Source organism: Anopheles stephensi, chromosome 2, assembly GCF_013141755.1.
Source record: "Anopheles stephensi strain Indian chromosome 2, UCI_ANSTEP_V1.0, whole genome shotgun sequence".
Lineage (NCBI taxonomy): Eukaryota > Metazoa > Arthropoda > Insecta > Diptera > Culicidae > Anopheles > Anopheles stephensi.
This window is the reverse complement of record NC_050202.1, coordinates 80340795-80358203: the sequence shown is the minus strand read 5'-3', so window position 1 is coordinate 80358203 and position 17409 is coordinate 80340795. Positions and strand designations below refer to the sequence as shown.

The window sequence follows — 17409 nt, the reverse complement described above, 5'->3', positions numbered from 1 at the left end:
CTCTCATACTAGCGAGGCCTGAATTCGAGTTTGCGGCAAAGCAATTTTCCGTCACGCGGGCTAAGATGATTTATAAACTGTGTGCCTGCGTGTACGGTCGCCTGGCAGAAGCGGTGATGAGTGGTCTGCGGTTGATGGTGGTGGTGGAGTGGTCGTGGGAGAGGGCGCGGGAGCAGAAGTTGAATGTGTGAACATTAGCGCTGTGTGACAACGTTTTATCCTTTGCCTAAGAAAATATCCTTCTGAAGGGTCTTGTTTGGGCAAGGAATTTGTGGCAGTGTTAAGGGTTTTCGGGTTTGTATTGGGGTGGGCGAAGTTTCTTGTCTCGAACGAGGGTGGTTGCATGTTTGAGGATTGCGTCTCGAGAAGAAGAACACACATTTCGACGGATCAGGATCAGTTACAGAGCCCATGAGAAACAACATTCCATTTTTAGTAACAGCCTCTCATCCTTTTGCTCATCATGTTGCCGGTCGTAAGGGTACGGGCATATTGTTTAATTGCGAACCAGCACGCCAGTAAGCTAACACACCAGGCCCACTCAAACACGCACACACACACGCACGCACACGCAAATCCGTTTCGGTGTCTTGATTAGTTGGTCGTAAAGTATGGTTCAGATTTCTGGTGGCTCTACTCGTTGGTTTATTACTTTGAAGGCGAGCAGCGATTCCTGGATTAACGACAAAAGTTCGGATTAAGCAATCAAGATATGTTATTTTTTTGGTTTTGAAGTTGTTATATTTTCAATTAATTCGTTTGGGATTTAATTGCAGGGAAAACGAGACAGAGTTTGAATTTCAACCAAAAATTAAACGTCTTTTTATCGTAGGATTTAATCAAAACATAAAAAAGCGTACCTTTTTAGACTATCACTATAAAGAGTCATCCCTCATCTGGTCTAACAAATCACCCCTTAAGGTATGCAAAGCAATGCATTTAATAACAAAACCTGTTTGAAAATAAGTGATAGGGAGTAACTGAATTGCAAACCATCAGGCGCATATGCTAAAGACCGCAATTCGGACGCTTATATCGACGAGCAAAATTTCGGCATGGTCATTGTCCAAACATAATGTTTGTAAATATACCTGTAAAAGTTTATTTTTTTGATTAACAGTTTTTTGTTTCTGGAGAACTATTTACCATCAAGATACCTTGAAACTCGTTAGGAAATCCTTATTCTTGGAAGCATTCGGACATTGCCAAGCTAAGTATTCTAACAATGAGCACAGCAACGCTCAGAATCTAACCCTCTTTCTGTACGACACAAATGACTTCCACAATCCGGCTTACGCCTCTCTCAGAAAGAGTCATATACACTACACCGAAACTACAAAAGATCGTTTCCGGCCCGAAGAACCAACCAACAACTACATCCCGGATTCAACCGATTGAAGTTTGCTAACGGAAGATAAACAATATCAGCTAAACTAACCCTTCATCAGCCTACAGGAATTGGAACAGTGTTGTGTCGTCGGATCTCCACTCTCGCACTGTTCGCCGACGCTCACCCCAAACGGGCGTTGTCAAAATAAGTCAACATTTCAATCCAGGCTCCCAAAAACCGAAGGATACCTACCGAATGTTGTACAACCGTATCATGTCGACAAGGTGTACGTCCGAAACCGCACGAACCGTTGAATGTGATATCTTGAGTTCTGGTAGCACGCTTTATGATGCATCTGTCTGTGACCGGGCCGGGTAGGATTTTTCGGTTACTTGCAGTCTCTCGTTACTCGACCATCTGTAAGGACCAAAGCGGAAGCATTCCACACACACACGCACGCAAGCGTGCTGGGGACAGTGCCGGGTGACTATGTCTTGTGATGCGTTGATATTCTGTTTCTCGTAACGCCCAGCTCATCACTCTGTAAGTGTGCAATGCGTCCCCGTTGGCATACCTCCTTTTCCACAGTCCTCGCCAGTGGGGGGGCTGTATTTTTTATATGTGTGTGTGTAACGAGTGCTCCTCCAAATGTGGTGAATGTTGCTGCACCGTATGATGGCATTTGCATTCCGCAGGATCCAGTGCAGTACAAACACACCACGGCACGATGCACGCTCGCCTAATGGGTCCCTCGAGAAGAGTATCCTTTTTCATGGAACTTTCCCCTTCTTCCCACCCAATCCTTTCCACTCCCTTCCACACACCGTCCCCTCCAACACATCACCGGAGGCCCGTAGCAAATTCTCCTCAATTAATGTCTACCCGGGTCCGACCTTTTTGCCACCGACCGCCCGGTATGACCCCGTTTCCGACACCAAGATTCACCATCCGGAGAAAACGCATTTGCATACATGCCAGAACCGTTAGCTTTCCATTTGTTATGTTCCGCTTTACCTCCCTGCAAGGCCTTCTCATCCTCACACACCGTTGGCGACGTGCAGTGAATGCACCGGGTCGTGCGCTGAATTGCTGTCTCTGGAGGTCACTCGAGAGCGAGAGTGAGGGTGATAGAGAAGGAAAAAGAGATCGGTCCCATTAGAGGGTCTCCAAATTTCGTACCGGGACTGCAATCGTTTCATTCGATCCCGCGCCCCAGAGCGTTCCCCGGAGGTAGCGGGAGTCCGCGGGACAAGCAATAGTCTATTGCTTCATTATTTACTCACGCTTGGCACGCATTCGAGTTGGTGCATCCCTGGGTGCACGATACGAAAAAGTGGGCCTCCCTTTTTGCCGCTTCCCGTGCACCATATTGGTAAGGGTCGTACCGGGGAGTTTTTTCTGTGTGTCGGTATGTGCTCCATTTCTCTGGTGCCACTCCACGGTACGCTCGTTTTCACACTGCTCTAAGAATCATTGATGATTGCATTCAGCATTCTTTTTTGTTGTTGCCTTCTTGCTCTTCTTTCTCTATCCCTCCCCTCCCTACTCACCCACCCTATTGTTGCACCGGCTGCATCCTGTGCGAGCAACTGTGGGAAGTAAAGGATGGCAAATAAAACGATTGAAAGACCGGTAATGCTAACAGCTTGCATACATGCCGGCGCCGATTCGATGTTGGTGGTGGTGATATTGCGAAATCCATGCGTCGTTTGTCGAGCAAGTGTCGCCCACTTAAGACCAACCCGCCGCTGACTGCAGCGCGTGCATCCGATGCGCACCGATGCATTAGATTGCATGTTGCAATCGGTGGTGCGACGCTGCATCGACGGCAGGCAGACGTTGTTAAGTAGATTGCAATTGAAAAGTGATATGTACCGGGACGGAGGGTTCAACGTTGGCGATAGAGCTAAGGGTGGAAATGTGAAAATTTTATCTTTCCCGACACTTGTTTTTTGGGAAGCTTATCACGTACAGACGATTATCGTGACCCGGTTGTTTGCTGCTTGCGTAACGAAATCGCGACTTATTTCTCTGCCCGTCCCGTCTTGTCTGTAATATCTTCGGTCCTCTCGACCAAACCCATCGCTTTACAAACACTCATAAGCGGATCAGTGTGCGTGTGTGTGCAGAAAAAGCTTTTCCTTCCATCCTAAATTCAACAATCCGGGATTGACTTTGGTGCTCTCACAAAAAAGCCGGTCTAAAATTAATCGATTTATTGTCAAACAGTCGCACTGGCTCAACTGTCCGCTGATGGGACTTTTAGCGGAAATCTGTCATCCTGGGGCCCTGCCCTTCTTTACGTTTGCGCTGCCCGAGTGTGTGTATTTTTGGGGCGTGTGTGTGTGTAGATTTTGTCAATGATCGTCATGGGAAACGTTTTTCAATTCCCAGCGCGTGTCGTATTTCGCTTCCGGGCAAGGCCGACACCATTCGCTTGACATTTTGACCACATTTTAGGACACACGGACAAAGTGCAAAGCTCAGGCTGTAAATGTTTCCCATCTCACTCCATCCCTCACTCTCTCTCTCTCGTTGCTTTCCCAACGCACACACACACACAGCGCACGCACGCAATTTAGAAATGGCACCCAGAAGCAGAAAAACCACTAAAACGGATCAAATGCGATAATGTATTTTTTAGATTTTGGGAGGAACGCTATGCAGTGTTTCGATTCGATCCCGTGCTGTGGTTTCGTTCCCTGCGTATTGCGTACGGTGTGTAAAACGGCCCCGCTGTAAATGGTTCCAAAGGTGTGGCTGTGTGTGTGTGTGTGTGAGAGAAGATAAAAGGTGGAATGAAGGAAGAAAATAAAACCGCTGTCCCTTGGTGCGGGTGATGTAGCCCCAGGGCAAACATTCTTGTGAGAACGAAATGGTGTCTTAACAGCGGGAATGGTTTTTAACGCCATCATCATCGTCATGGTCATGGTTCATCGCCTACGGTCACACTTACAAGCGGGCGGAAGAAAATCCCACACAGGTTCCGGTGAGACTGTGGTCTAGCACGATCGTTTGGTGCCAGGAGCGCCTGTTTATTATTAAACGCTTGGAAAAGTAAGAGTAGTAAGAAATTGAGGGCTTTTAAGCAACATTCCTGAAAACTTCGCTCTATTTGTCAAAATTAAAATCCTTCGAATAGCAATTATTTAACAATAAGATCTGTCGGAACAGCAATACGGCCGTCCCAAGTGAAAAGAAATATTTTTTTAAATTATTTATAAAATTTTACAAATATCCCTAGGAATGGACAGACCACAGCCTCATCATGCTATCAACGCTGAAAAAAAAAGAAGAAAGTTCGCACCATCGCTCTAGAGTCTCTTAGTGAAAACGGCTGCCATCACGTTGACGCCCGTTTGGGTGAAGAGGTCTCGCGCAAACAACCGGAATCAATTGGATTAAGTGTTTTATGGGTTAATCGATTTTAAAATAGAAACTTGTCCGAACAGCCCACAGCAGGACCTGAAGTTCGTCTTGTGGCGCCAGCCCGGCAAGATGGATGTCGGAATTGCAATTTGGAGCATCTTCAGCCACCGTCCGCTTCAGCACACTGTGTGCTGTGCTGCGAACGCATGTGTATGTGTGTGTGTGTCAGTGTGATGTGGCATTGATTGATTTCCTCACACCCTTGTGCCCCATACCTTCCACCCGTTTCCTTCTCCCGAACTCAATCAACAATATATCGGACGCGTTTATGCCATTGCCCAAACCCCAACCATGGTTGATGGCACTTGGCCGGGAATGTTTAAACCCTGTTCATTCCCTCTCACACTCACACACACACACACACACCCTCTTCTTGACACTGCTGTTGGTGCTGTCGTTGTTTGCTCGCATCTGCCTATCCCCGGTTTCGATCGGCCATTTCGCTCCGGCCTCTTTCGTACGGATAATTGGATGGATTTCTTCTTTCCGGAAAATGATTCAATAAATTGTATGATGATTGAAATGATTGTCGCTGCAATTTTCATCACATCAAACCGTCACGAACGTGCAACGGTTTGACAAAAAATAAAGCACCACCAGCGTATTTGCGTCTCTGCACTGCTGGCAGGGCTGGAAACGGACAGGAACGGGCTCGAGAAGATCGAGAATTGAATTACAGCCCTCGTGATGCAGTTTCGGTCCGGCTTTACGTCCCTGTCGAAAGGGGTTTTATTGGATTGCACATTCACATTTTCCGTGCTGTGAATAAATGCTTGCCTGGAACAGTGCCGGGAGAGGTTTATAGTTTACTTCATGATAAATGTGCAGCCGGTGGATTATTGATGATGGAGCTTAAAAAAAATGGAGCTTAAAAAAGAGTTCCTCCGGCACTGGTGAGCTATTATGTGCAGTTGCCATCGTTATGACGCTTTAATGCGCTGAACAACGCCGACTGATACTGTAATGATGCTGATAATGTTGGATCATTTTACTTGGGGACACGAACCGAATGATGTGACAAACAAGAACTTTTGCTATTTACATTACCTTCAAAATGATGTGTTCAAATAAAGCTTTGCTTCTTCCTGCCATTTATCCCCGGAAATGCCACACATCATCGTCAGCTTGTTTCCTTTTACCTTCGCCGATTGAAACCCCCATTTGAAAAAAGGAGGACTCCTATGTTCCTATGAAACCTACACATCCTCACCAGTGTCCGTCCAGGAATCGTGGCTATCACTTTCATCAGCAGCACCGAAAGCACCCAACAAATCTGCCAAACAACCATTTATTTAAAAAGCAATCCGAATGAATGCAAACAGCACCACTGTTTGACGATGCTTGGTTATTTTTTGTCCTTTCGCCCTCGTTTGCCAGAACACGGAGACGTATCACATTCCAGGCTGACCCAGTGACAATCCTTTTCCGTAGTGGGGGACAAACCATCCCCACCCGTAAACCAGCTCCTTTTGCCCTTGACCCGCTTTGCCCGCTGTCCAAACGGTACCGAATCCGTAAGAAAAACATGATCCGTAAGCTTACCACAGGAGTGCCGGTTTGTTCGAGGTGGAAAGAACTTCGAGCGAAGGAAAGAAGAGGGATTAAGCAGCATAAGCACCCCAAAACCAAAGCAAAATGCCGGGGAACCTGCAAAAGAGAAAACAACCCTTACTTGGTTTTCATGGGCGGAAAATTCATTGGTGACGAAATGAAACGAACCATTTGAGCCCGAAGCGCTCAAAGCCCCCCCATACGCCACACTTAGCCGTGGTAAGGTCAGGAAAGGAATGGATCTTCTCTTCATCTTCGCCCACTGCCGTCCGGGCCTTCGCACACACCCGCAGCACATCCGATCGAGAAGAAGAAGAGGAAAAAAGGGCAAGGGAAATGTGTTCCGGTCAAACAGTCAAAGGCCAACGTAGACCCGGCTCAAGATTGGGGTTTTGTTTGAACGATTGAATCCTGGGAAGTCCTGGTGAACACATCCTGCTGCTCGGTGTCGGTTTGGATTGGTTTGGTTTTGTTGTAATTTCGGAAAAAGCTCTGACGAAAAACACTCTGCTGGTTTATGCGTACAATCGGAACTGCCTTTTATTGTACCTTTCCTATGGAGAGTTTTGGCGCGACAGAACTAACACATACCGCAAAATGACATTCGAAACGTCAAACGCAATGTAATGGCAGTGCTGCCAGAAAACCCTAAAAGAGATGGTATGAATTCGTATGAAATCCAACACCCCAACTCGGATCATACCATTTCTGTCCCTTATCCACTAGGAAGCGTACATCCCGAATCCTTCTACACAAAACTTCATTTTAATTCCGTTCACACCCTTCGTTAACCCGTCTGCGATATTATTTGCTGATGGAACGTATTGAAGATGTAATAAACCGCTACATACATGCTCACGAATGAAATGATAGCTTACATCAATGTGCTTAGCACGGGAACTATACGCTTCTCTACTAGCCATTACCATCGCACTCTGATTGTCACAGTACAACTCAATCCTCTTCTGCTTTTTGAATTGGTTCATAAAGCGAAGCAACCAAATCGCCTCCTTGGTTGCATGAGTCATTGCGATGTACTCCGCTTCAGTGCTGGAAACCGCGACCGATGCCTGCCGTTTACACGACCACGACACAGCTCCCTCTGCTAACTTGAAGACGTAACCAGAATACGATCTGCAATCGTCTCGTTCGCTGGCCCAATCTGCGTCGACGTAGCCGCTGATGTATTCACCCGATCCACGACGATAACTGATCTTATAATCAACGGTCCCTTTGAGATATCTCAAAATTCTCTTCACCGCAATCCAATGTGTACTATCATGGCGATCGTTGTAGCGGCTAACATTACTGACTGCAAAGGCCAAATCCGGTCTGGTACCCTGTACCAGGTAAAGTAAAGCTCCAACAGCTTCACGATACGGCACGTTATCATTAGTATCTCCAGATGCTGCGGCTAACTTGTGTGAAACATCACACGGCGAAGACACTGGCTTACAATCTTGCATGCCAAAGCGATGGACTATCTCTGTTGCGTATTTGGTCTGATCGATGCTGATCATATCGTCACCATAGGTTATTGTCATACCTACACATGTACGAGCTCGACCCAAATCTTTCATTAAGAAAGTTTCCGACAGTTTAGCCTTGAGCTCATCACGTACTTTTACGTCAGACCAAAATATCAGTATATCATCGACATATATAGCAACTACCAAACTACTGTCGGTATTGTAATAGACGCAAGGGTCTTCGGCAGATCTTCTTAGGTCGAATGATAATAATGCTTCATCTAGGCATTTGTTCCAGCAACGTCCGCTTTGTTTAAGGCCATACATTGCCTTGTTCAGCTTGCAAACTCTGCCCGTGCCATCTTCGAACCCTTCCGGCTGCATTACGTAGATTTCCTCCTTCAACCTTCCTTGAAGGTACGCGGTAACTGCGTCCATCTGGTCAATATTCATACCCTTTTGGGCAGCCATAGCGATCAATAACCGTAGCGAGCCATAACGCACAACTGGTGAAAAGGTTTCAGCATAATCAACGCCGTACTTTTGACTACATCCCTTGGCGACCAGGCGCGCTTTATGTCGCAAAACGCTACCGTCTTCTGCGCGCTTTCTCTTAAACACCCATTTCGTTCTTATGGCTTTACGACCCGGTGGAAGATCCACTAATGTCCAGCTCTGATTGCTTTCAAATGAAGACAACTCTTCTTGCATTGCCCTTTCCCAGAATCGAGCATCATGCGTCTTCAATGCATCTTCACGATCTTTTGGATCCTCTGGGCTACAATCTCTAGCGAAATAGGAGACGAAATCTTCGCGTACGATAGGACGAGCTGTCCGCTGCGATCGTCTTAAGATAGGTTGATCTTCAATCCTATTTTCACCGCAATCGTGATTATCAGCGCCTTCGGCATCTTCATATTCCTCATCACAAGAAGAATCAAGCTGATTTACTGTTTCGGTCTTGATTACGGAATCTGTCTTTGTTCCAGTTTTTCTACGACTACATGCCCCAACTGAAGTTGTTCCACTTTCAACATCATCGTCCTCATCTACTTTAAACAAAGAACCAGTCTTCATAGGTGTTTGAGGCAGAAACGTTGCATCCCTACTGGTGTATACTCGTTTGGTCTTCGGCCAATAGAATCGAAATACTTTATCGGAATAACCTACGAACTGCATTTCCACTGCTTTCGGGTCCCATTTTCTACGCATTACTTTGGGCAAAAGAACCATTGCCGGATTTCCGAAAATCTTCAGTGATGCGAGGTCTGGTTTCTCTCCCGTCCAAATTTCTTCCGGACACCGATTTCCTAGGGAACGATTCACCGATCTGTTTACAATGAACGCCGCGTGTTGTACAGCCTCAGCCCAAAGTGCTCGATCAAGATTACCATCCGATATCATGCAACGTGCTCGTTCAATTAATGTCCGATTCATCCGCTCAGATACACCGTTCAGCTCTGGTGTGTATGGCGGAGCCTTCTCGTGGATGATTCCGGATGCCTGACAAATCTCCAACATTTCTTTGTTCACGAACTCTGTGCCGTTGTCCGATCGAAGCCGCTTTATATGTACGCCTGTTTGGTTTTCTACTTCCGCCTTAAACCTGCGGAACGTCTCAACCACTGCTGATTTTTCCTTCAAGAAGTAAACAAATACTTTTCGAGAAAAATCGTCAATAAAAACAACAAAATACCTGGATCCACCTAATGATGTGCTCATTGGTCCGCAAACGTCAGTGTGCACTAGGTCCAAAATCCTCGTTGTTTTGATGATGGCATCTTTCTTGCGAAACGGCGCTCTGGTCTGCTTTCCTTCAGCACAGCTGATGCAACCACGAATGTCTTCCTGCGTACCCTCGAATTGAACGTCACTACACACTTTCTTAAGGTTATTCAAACCTTGGTAGCTCATGTGACCCATCTTCCTGTGCCATTCGATTACTCCGTCGTCCTTAACAAGCAAACATTTCACGTGCTTTGCTTCTATTTTGAAAACACCTCCACTCGACGGCGTCTCAATCAGGACGGATCCACAACTGTTTTTGATCACTTTCAAAACGCCATTTTCAATAATAATCCGATGGCCCATGCGCGATGCCACATCAAGCGAAATCAAATTAGCTTTAAGTTGAGGAACAAACAAAACGTTTCTAAGAAGCAATTGTTTCCCACCAATCGTTACGACGGCTGATCCACAACCTTCCACCTTTAGCTTCCTGTCGTCGGCAACAGTGATTGTTTGCTTCTCCGAAGCACGAAAGTCACTGAGAATGTCGCGTCTCGACGTCATGTGGCAAGATGCTCCGCTATCCAGGTACCATCCACCGGACATTTCTGCGAAACTAGCAGACAATGCGCTTGCGTACTTTGCTTCTGCTGTTTTGTTCGCGTCTGCACCACTGACACTACCACTAATACCGCTGCTACCTCCCGATCTATCACTAACACCTCGACACTTGTTCTTATAGTGTCCCATTTTTCCACATTTATGGCACTTTATGTGGGATTTGTATTTTTGTGATTGTTCTTTATGCGGTCGCGGTCCACTGTAGTATGCTGTGTCTGGAACTTGGCTTTGGAGAGGAGTCAATTCCAAAAGCCCTGCCTTTACTCGATCTACCGTGATGGTTTGGCCACTTCCAATAAGGCTCTGCCGAAAAGCTTCGTATTGCGGTCCCAAATTTCCGATCATAAACAACGCCACAATATTGTCTTCAAACTTAATGCCCACTTCGGTACAGCGTCTCCAGGCTTCCATCATTCGCCCCACATATTCATCGTTCGAAACACAATCGGCCCTGTATGTGTGCGAAAGTGTCATCACCGCCTGTAGGTGTAGCCCTTGACCGGTTTCTGCAAAAGTTTTTCGAAGCGCTTCCCATATTTGCAGCGGCGAGTCATCCTTTCCGAAATGATGCGTAATATGGTCTTCACACGCAAGGAAGATCCATCCTGCAGCTCGCGACAGCTTATCTTCGTCTGTTTCCGTCTGTGGTGCTGGAAGAACGCACTTGTACAAATCTCTTGTACGTAAAAATGCAGCCATTTTCTTCTCCCATGTCGAGAAGTTAGACCGCCCGTCCAACTTGTCGAAATTAATGCCGTCCTGGCCCATCATGGGAACTGTCCTTTCTATTCCAGCAAAACTTTACTTTTCGTTCTTCACTCTGCTGGGCAAATACTGGGCCCATAACCTGTTGTAATTTCGGAAAAAGCTCTGACGAAAAACACTCTGCTGGTTTATGCGTACAATCGGAACTGCCTTTTATTGTACCTTTCCTATGGAGAGTTTTGGCGCGACAGAACTAACACATACCGCAAAATGACATTCGAAACGTCAAACGCAATGTAATGGCAGTGCTGCCAGAAAACCCTAAAAGAGATGGTATGAATTCGTATGAAATCCAACAGGTTTCGATGTTGGTTTTTCCTTGTGCACTGCCACCATCCACCCTGTGCTGTATATCGTGTTGCCTTTCATGTGTGTGTGTGCTCGTATACGTGGGAGCGGTTGAGCCTTTCTTTTGCAGCTCGTGTCATCATCTGACCAGCAGCTTGTCCTTTTTGCCTGAACCACATGGATATTCAGATGCGTAACACGGATAGCATATCGACATTAATATGGGCTTACCCTTCGATGGGCGACGGTTAGGTGACGCAGGGTAGCGTTAAAAACAATTTGCCCTTTCGGCTTTGGTCGACTCCTAGCTCCTGATCGGAGCGTATGTTGATGGTTGTTATGTTAGATTATAAGGAGCTAAGAATAAAAATGGCTCGGAACAAAGGAATGAGACAAAGATGAGGTATAGATGAGGGAATTAAAGTAGAAATTTTGCTTAAGTGCTTATTATGGCCTAAATATCTGACGATATAAAAATGGTCGATTGAGAAGTCCTTGGTCTTTCGGTACCCTTAACATGATGTGTCACCAATCGTAAGGACTTTGGGAGTTTTGTAAAGTTTGTCACAGAAGCGTCTGAACACGGATTATTTGTGGGCAAGAAATTAATCTAATTCTTCTTGTTTTTGTGAAGCAAATTCAACATCGACGGTTGTTGGTAGATCTACGGACAATGGCTGGTGATGTGTTGTCTGAAGCTCAAATTATTATTATAACAGATAAATGCTAGTCAAACGATTCTGATTACGATCTTCTGAACCTTATCTACAGCATCTTTTTTCCAGCGATTATTAAGTCTTCGTCTTGCATGCTTGACTTGTGCCTTAGATTGTACTGAAAGGGACATTCAAGGTTCAAGAAACATTATATGATCCAGTCCTAGATCCACCGGTTTAACTTCGTCTTCACAAAGTTTTACTCTTCAGTTAAGAAATAAAACATCCACAAGAAAGAGAGCCTGTCCAAAGTGTTCTTGGATGCAGTTTTACACAACGAACAACGCATTCGCTCGATGAAAGTGGATAATCCTTTACCTTCCATTATGGATGCTATATTTTAATTCGCAATTCTCCCGAACCACCATGGATCGATGCCAATTCTGATCGCATCTCACCCTCCGGCCGGTCGTTCTCCCTTCAACACCTCCACCCGACTGACTTATTCGATTTGCATGAATACATCCATTACGAACCATTATGGTCTGCGCCCGGTCGAAACCCGGGGTCTCAAATACGGCACATCAATGAACACGAAATCGAAAATCGATCCCTGGGCGATTGTAGTGGAGCAGCCATCGAAAAGAAAAAAACGCACGATCGTTGCCGTTGTGACCCTCCCAACCTATCGGTGCCAATCGTTCGCCTCCGGGATAAGCTGCCAAGAAAAGCATCGTCGCGCGTTCTGCCCGTCCTGCCGCCAAGAATCGCATCGAAGCTGAACAATGAATAACTGCGTCTAGCTTTGACATCTAATGCATAACAGCATTATTTGAATCAGTGTGCGAGAAATTTGAATAATTTATGGCATACATTAGCTTATCCGTTACACTTGCGTGTCATATCGTGGCGTTTGTGGTTGTGCTGGATGCTGGGTAGCAAAGCAGCGGCAAAGCAGGGCGCGGTAAGAAGACTAACGCCTTCTGCACAATATTTTGTACAAAAGGCAGTTGAAAGGATTTCGGATCAGCCCCAGTACGGTACGAGCACCGTAACGAGGCCATTATTTCACCGAAAAAGCACTTTTCTCACTGCGCCTATAGTGTCCTTGCCGCTGCACTGGGGGCGCTGCGGAGCGGAAAGCCAGCGCCAGTGCCAAGTGAAGGGAAAAAAGCTTCCTAGCCTCGTGAGGAATGTTTCGGGCTGGAATTTGAGTCAACCATTGCCAAACCGGTCCAGCTGTCATGTGTCCTCCCGCTTCCGTGCGGCAACTTTATATCCATCCGGGGCCATCGTTTGCTGGACTGGCTCGCAACAAGGCTCACACACATACACACACACACACACACAAATGGTGGAAAATTGTTGCGGTGCTGCGTCACGGAATGCTGTAGCCTGCTGCCAAGGATCGATGCGAGGTAAGGACTGCAAAAAAGCGTGACTGCGGCCTCAGATTTCAAACACGAAGTACTTTCCGTACGTACGGCGCTGTAAAGCCTTGGCCAACCTCAACATAAAGGGTGTTAGTGCGTGGCTTTGTGTGGGATTGTCTCCAGGCTTGTGTGTCTGTGTTTCGGGTGACTTTTTCACCCCACTCCTTTCCATCTTCTGCCACACTTCCTTACACGGTACTTTCGGCTGAAGTTCACTAAAGAGGAGAGATTTTGCAAAGCGGATTTCGCCAGTATCACAGCCACGTTCGGCTCATAAAACGCCTACTACCATGGCAATGGCCTCCCGGGTGTGACTACAAACGAGCCCATGCTATGTGTCACTTTCACACACACGCACCCTCACATACATCAACGATATCAGCTCGTTGCCACACACTCAGCGCTACGAACGGATTACAAAAAAGAGGACGAAAGAGCGAACGAATCGGGAGTGTCTAGTCCTGGGGCCAGCATCCTGCCGAGCAACCGAGCATTCGCGGAAAAGAAAATCCTTCCATTTGGAATGCAATCACAAAATTTTCTCGCACTGACAGCGAGTGGTTGAGTGTTGACGGGTCTCCACATTTACGAGAAGAACCCGCTCCAACCGATTCCAACACCCACCTCCGATCCCGCCTCGGCCCATGGCCTGCCGGCTGTGCGTGATGTATTTATTCTTCATTTATGACAATCGATCGATGATCTCTGCAATGAGCAAAACGAGCGCCGTGGCTGCTATTACGAACATCGGCATCGGCCCCGGATCAACGGGCTGATCCTTTTTGTGTGACATTTATGTTGCGTGGTGCGTGGTGCGCTGGGGGCACACCTGCTTCGTCTTTTGGCGCCCAACCCTGCTGTTCGTTTGTTGCCTTTTTCCAATTTCGTGCGGCTCAGACTTCATCCGGACAAAAGGACGCCCAAATCCATAATCATAACAATAGTCATCAGCATCAGCTTCCCATCATCGTCCTCGCCAGTAGCCGTCCTCGATCTCTCTCTCTCACTCTCTCTCCCTTTCTTTGGGCCGGTGATCAAAGCTGAAGGACAAAAGTACTTTAATGGAATCGTAACGGCTCATTTCGACCTACATCGAACGATGTACAGGTGGTTTGTTCGAGTCCTGCACTTACGCACGCACCCTCAGACACCCACAGCCCGGGGCAAAGTACCTTGTTAACTGGCTGGCTAAACGAACGGTCAGATGCCCGATGGGTGGAGCGATGAAATTCTTACGACGGCCGTGCGTGACATAGCACGGTAATGAATGCATTCAATGTGCGGCTCGCACACTTGTGTAGATTTGCCGCTCGTTTTGCCGGGATTGATTTCATTTGCCGCAATTTGTATCCCACTGTTATGCGTAAACGGTTTGCTTCGAATCCATTACAGATATTAATTTCCACCCGTTCAGAGGTAGGAAACATCCGTGCATGATGAACGGGTCTCTGGTGCGGATGTACGAGAAGAAATTGTGTTTCTAAGAAATTTCTGAACGCTTGCAGGAAGCATAAGAGATCTGTTTTGAGGAAAGTGTGATCATTAGGGTGAGATGTTGCAGGAATTGGAAGAGATTTAAGAAGCAGATGGCATCAGACTACTGTTTGGCGCTTTATATAAGTCTCTTCGTATTGCTTTGATTTTCGGAATAATATAATCTGCTCCTCTAGAAGTAGACTTAATAATTAAACTTGGTAAAGTTGAAAAGCTTGACTTCTAATGCCTCCGAATAGTTGGAAACGTTGTATATCTCTTCGCATAAGGCCCAAAATCGTAAAACATATGCTGAAAATATGCTGAAGAAAGAATCGCCAGAACCTTCCATGCCAACTTTTTTAAACGCCTATCAATATAAGATGTTGCATTTTAGTCGAAAATAACTAAAATTTTGTGAAATTAAAACAAAATTACTACATTCAAAATTTTCTCTTATCACAATTTTTTCGCCTGAATCTATGCAATCTGCTGATTAAATTAAATTTTTAAATTCGTTGACAGGTCTATCAATTGTACTTCAGCTTTCTATAACAACAGAAAACAATGTAATATCTTGCTTGGTAAATCAAAAATTAAATAACATCCCTTTGAAGACCGTAAAATATACCCCTCCCCGAAGAAACGCTCACAAAAGGAGTTCTTTAAAGTTCCCTCTTGTTCCCGATTGCGCGAATCAAAGCAAATCCTAGCTGTTGCTGATGAAGGACATTTTCTCGTTACAGGAAACAACCGACGACTACTTAATCACTCAACCGAAGACAAGCCTGGCAACGACAAATTACAATCGGTAAGTGTGTGGAAGTTTTTGTCTTTTGTCAACCCACACGCGATTCCTTCCATCTCCGAAGCACGGCACACTTCACGGCGAGAGATGATTTTGCATTTGACGCATCCGCTGTAATATGTTACACAAATTATCTCCCCCCGAAGAAAAAAAAAACATGAAAGACGACGATTGGGTATGGGCAGCCCACGTGTGCCACATGCTTCTCACAGGCGACAAAAAGCAGGTCGCACTTGATTGGCACACTTCATCAACCACCGGCGCTGGGTTCTCGGGAATGTTGCTTTCACTTTGGTGCCGATTCTAGCGCGCTAAGAATCTGTGACGGCATTCCTCTCGAGCTCACGCTTTGAAATGGGCTGCTCGGATGGAAATGACAACATAATGGCACTCTAAATTGGCTCTTTCACGCATCGAAGCAAGCGGGCTTCACGCGGGCGCTGAGTGTGCCCGTGTGCTCGGGGGAAAATTGTGTCGCTGGTGACAATTTTGAAATCGAGACAACCAGATATCGATGGTGTGTGTGTGCGTGTGTGGCGGATGGTGTGTGTGCTTGTGAGGGTACTACGCCCGCCTGGCAAGAAAGAGTAAATTGATTGATAAATGAATCTAATGGATGCTGTGTGCGTCACCGGAGCTGATGCCTTGTCGGGTGTCTCGCCAGCACGTACTTTGAATATGCAAATATGAAGGACTCTAGTTCGTGTCCCAAGAAAGATGTAGGTTTTTGCTTTCCCAGCCAGCAAAAAAAAAAGGCGGAACGTTCCCGAGGCGTCCTCGGTTTATGGCAAATGTACGAGCGAAATAGATGGAACTCGTTGTTTTTCCCTCCCAAAGGGTAGTGTTTGTTTCTTCGCTTTGTTTTCCTCCTCCTCGCTCGAAAAGCTATAAATCACCACCGAGTAAAGGGGAGCCTGAGTCCAACGTTTTTCCCAAGGCCACCAAGGGTAGTAACAGATAAGCAAACGGGGTAAAAGTTTCCACCTCAAAACTCTGCGCCCGGCCAAAGCCTATCCTGATCGAATTGATCATAGCGATATGTGGCTGGTCTACCAACGCAGGAAACTTACCAGTGGGCAAAAAGAGAGAAGCTGGACCAGGAAAAAAACGAACTCCCCCCGTTTCCGCAGCCCATTCGATAACGTGTATTGTTTTTGTTTGTTTGGGTCGGGTTTTGTTTTCCACGCCCGCTGGCAGGCAGCGAACACAAACCGAATTTTCTTTCCAACCACCACACTTTGTGCTTCTGTTTTCTTTTTCCACGTCCGTGTGCGTGCATGTATGCGTGTTTCCAGTGGGAATTGATGAAGAAGCCTACCGCCAGAAGTGATTTATCTGGTGCCAAATGGCGCATGTTTTGTCCACTTTACCACCGATAAAACAACAAAGCGTACAAACAAAACACGCCACATTTTACAGCTGTACTCGGGTTGGTGTTGGTTTTTTTCTTCTTAAAGCCGATATTTACCACACCAGAAGAAAAAAACTTTCCAATTTTCTCATCGCACTCGCTCGCCTGCTTTCGTCCTGTGTTTATTCTAACGGGTAAAAAAAGGGGGAAACGGGTCAGACGACTGGTGGGAAAAAGGCTATTGCCACAAGCCAATTAAGGATTGCTGACTTTACTGAACTGAGTGCGGCGAGTGGAAATCATTCGAGAGAGCTGAAAGGGGGAAAAAACACACGACAGCCCAGGGAAAATATTTTCCCAATGCAAACCGTCCGAATGACTGGCGGCGTGTCACTGGCAAAAGGATTGATGTAGTGCAATTTTACTTTCCAGCGTTATTTGCTGTTTGTTCAGCAAATTGTTGTTCCAGCGGGTGAAGTGTTTTCGGCCATTTAAAAGGAAATGGAA

At 46.3% G+C, this 17409-nt stretch overlaps 1 protein-coding gene and 1 long non-coding RNA gene across 5 annotated transcripts in view; one reads left to right on the top strand and one right to left on the bottom strand.

The window, feature by feature from the left end:
- The window catches only part of LOC118505510 (connectin-like), an 82311-nt gene that overhangs the window by 11180 nt on the left and 53722 nt on the right, over positions 1-17409 (top strand). For 2 of the 4 annotated variants that reach the window (XM_036041404.1, XM_036041403.1), the window contains exon 2: positions 15490-15554. The exons of the other annotated variants lie outside the window; for them this stretch is intronic. The gene's annotated coding sequence lies outside the window, so the exon portion shown is untranslated. The remainder of the gene's footprint in view (positions 1-15489; positions 15555-17409) is intronic. 4 annotated transcript variants of the gene reach the window in all.
- Positions 6032-6737, bottom strand: LOC118505527. The gene is made up of 2 exons (XR_004905430.1): positions 6479-6737; positions 6032-6406 (listed from the first exon to the last, which is right to left on the bottom strand). It is a non-coding gene; the product is annotated as an uncharacterized LOC118505527 (long non-coding RNA).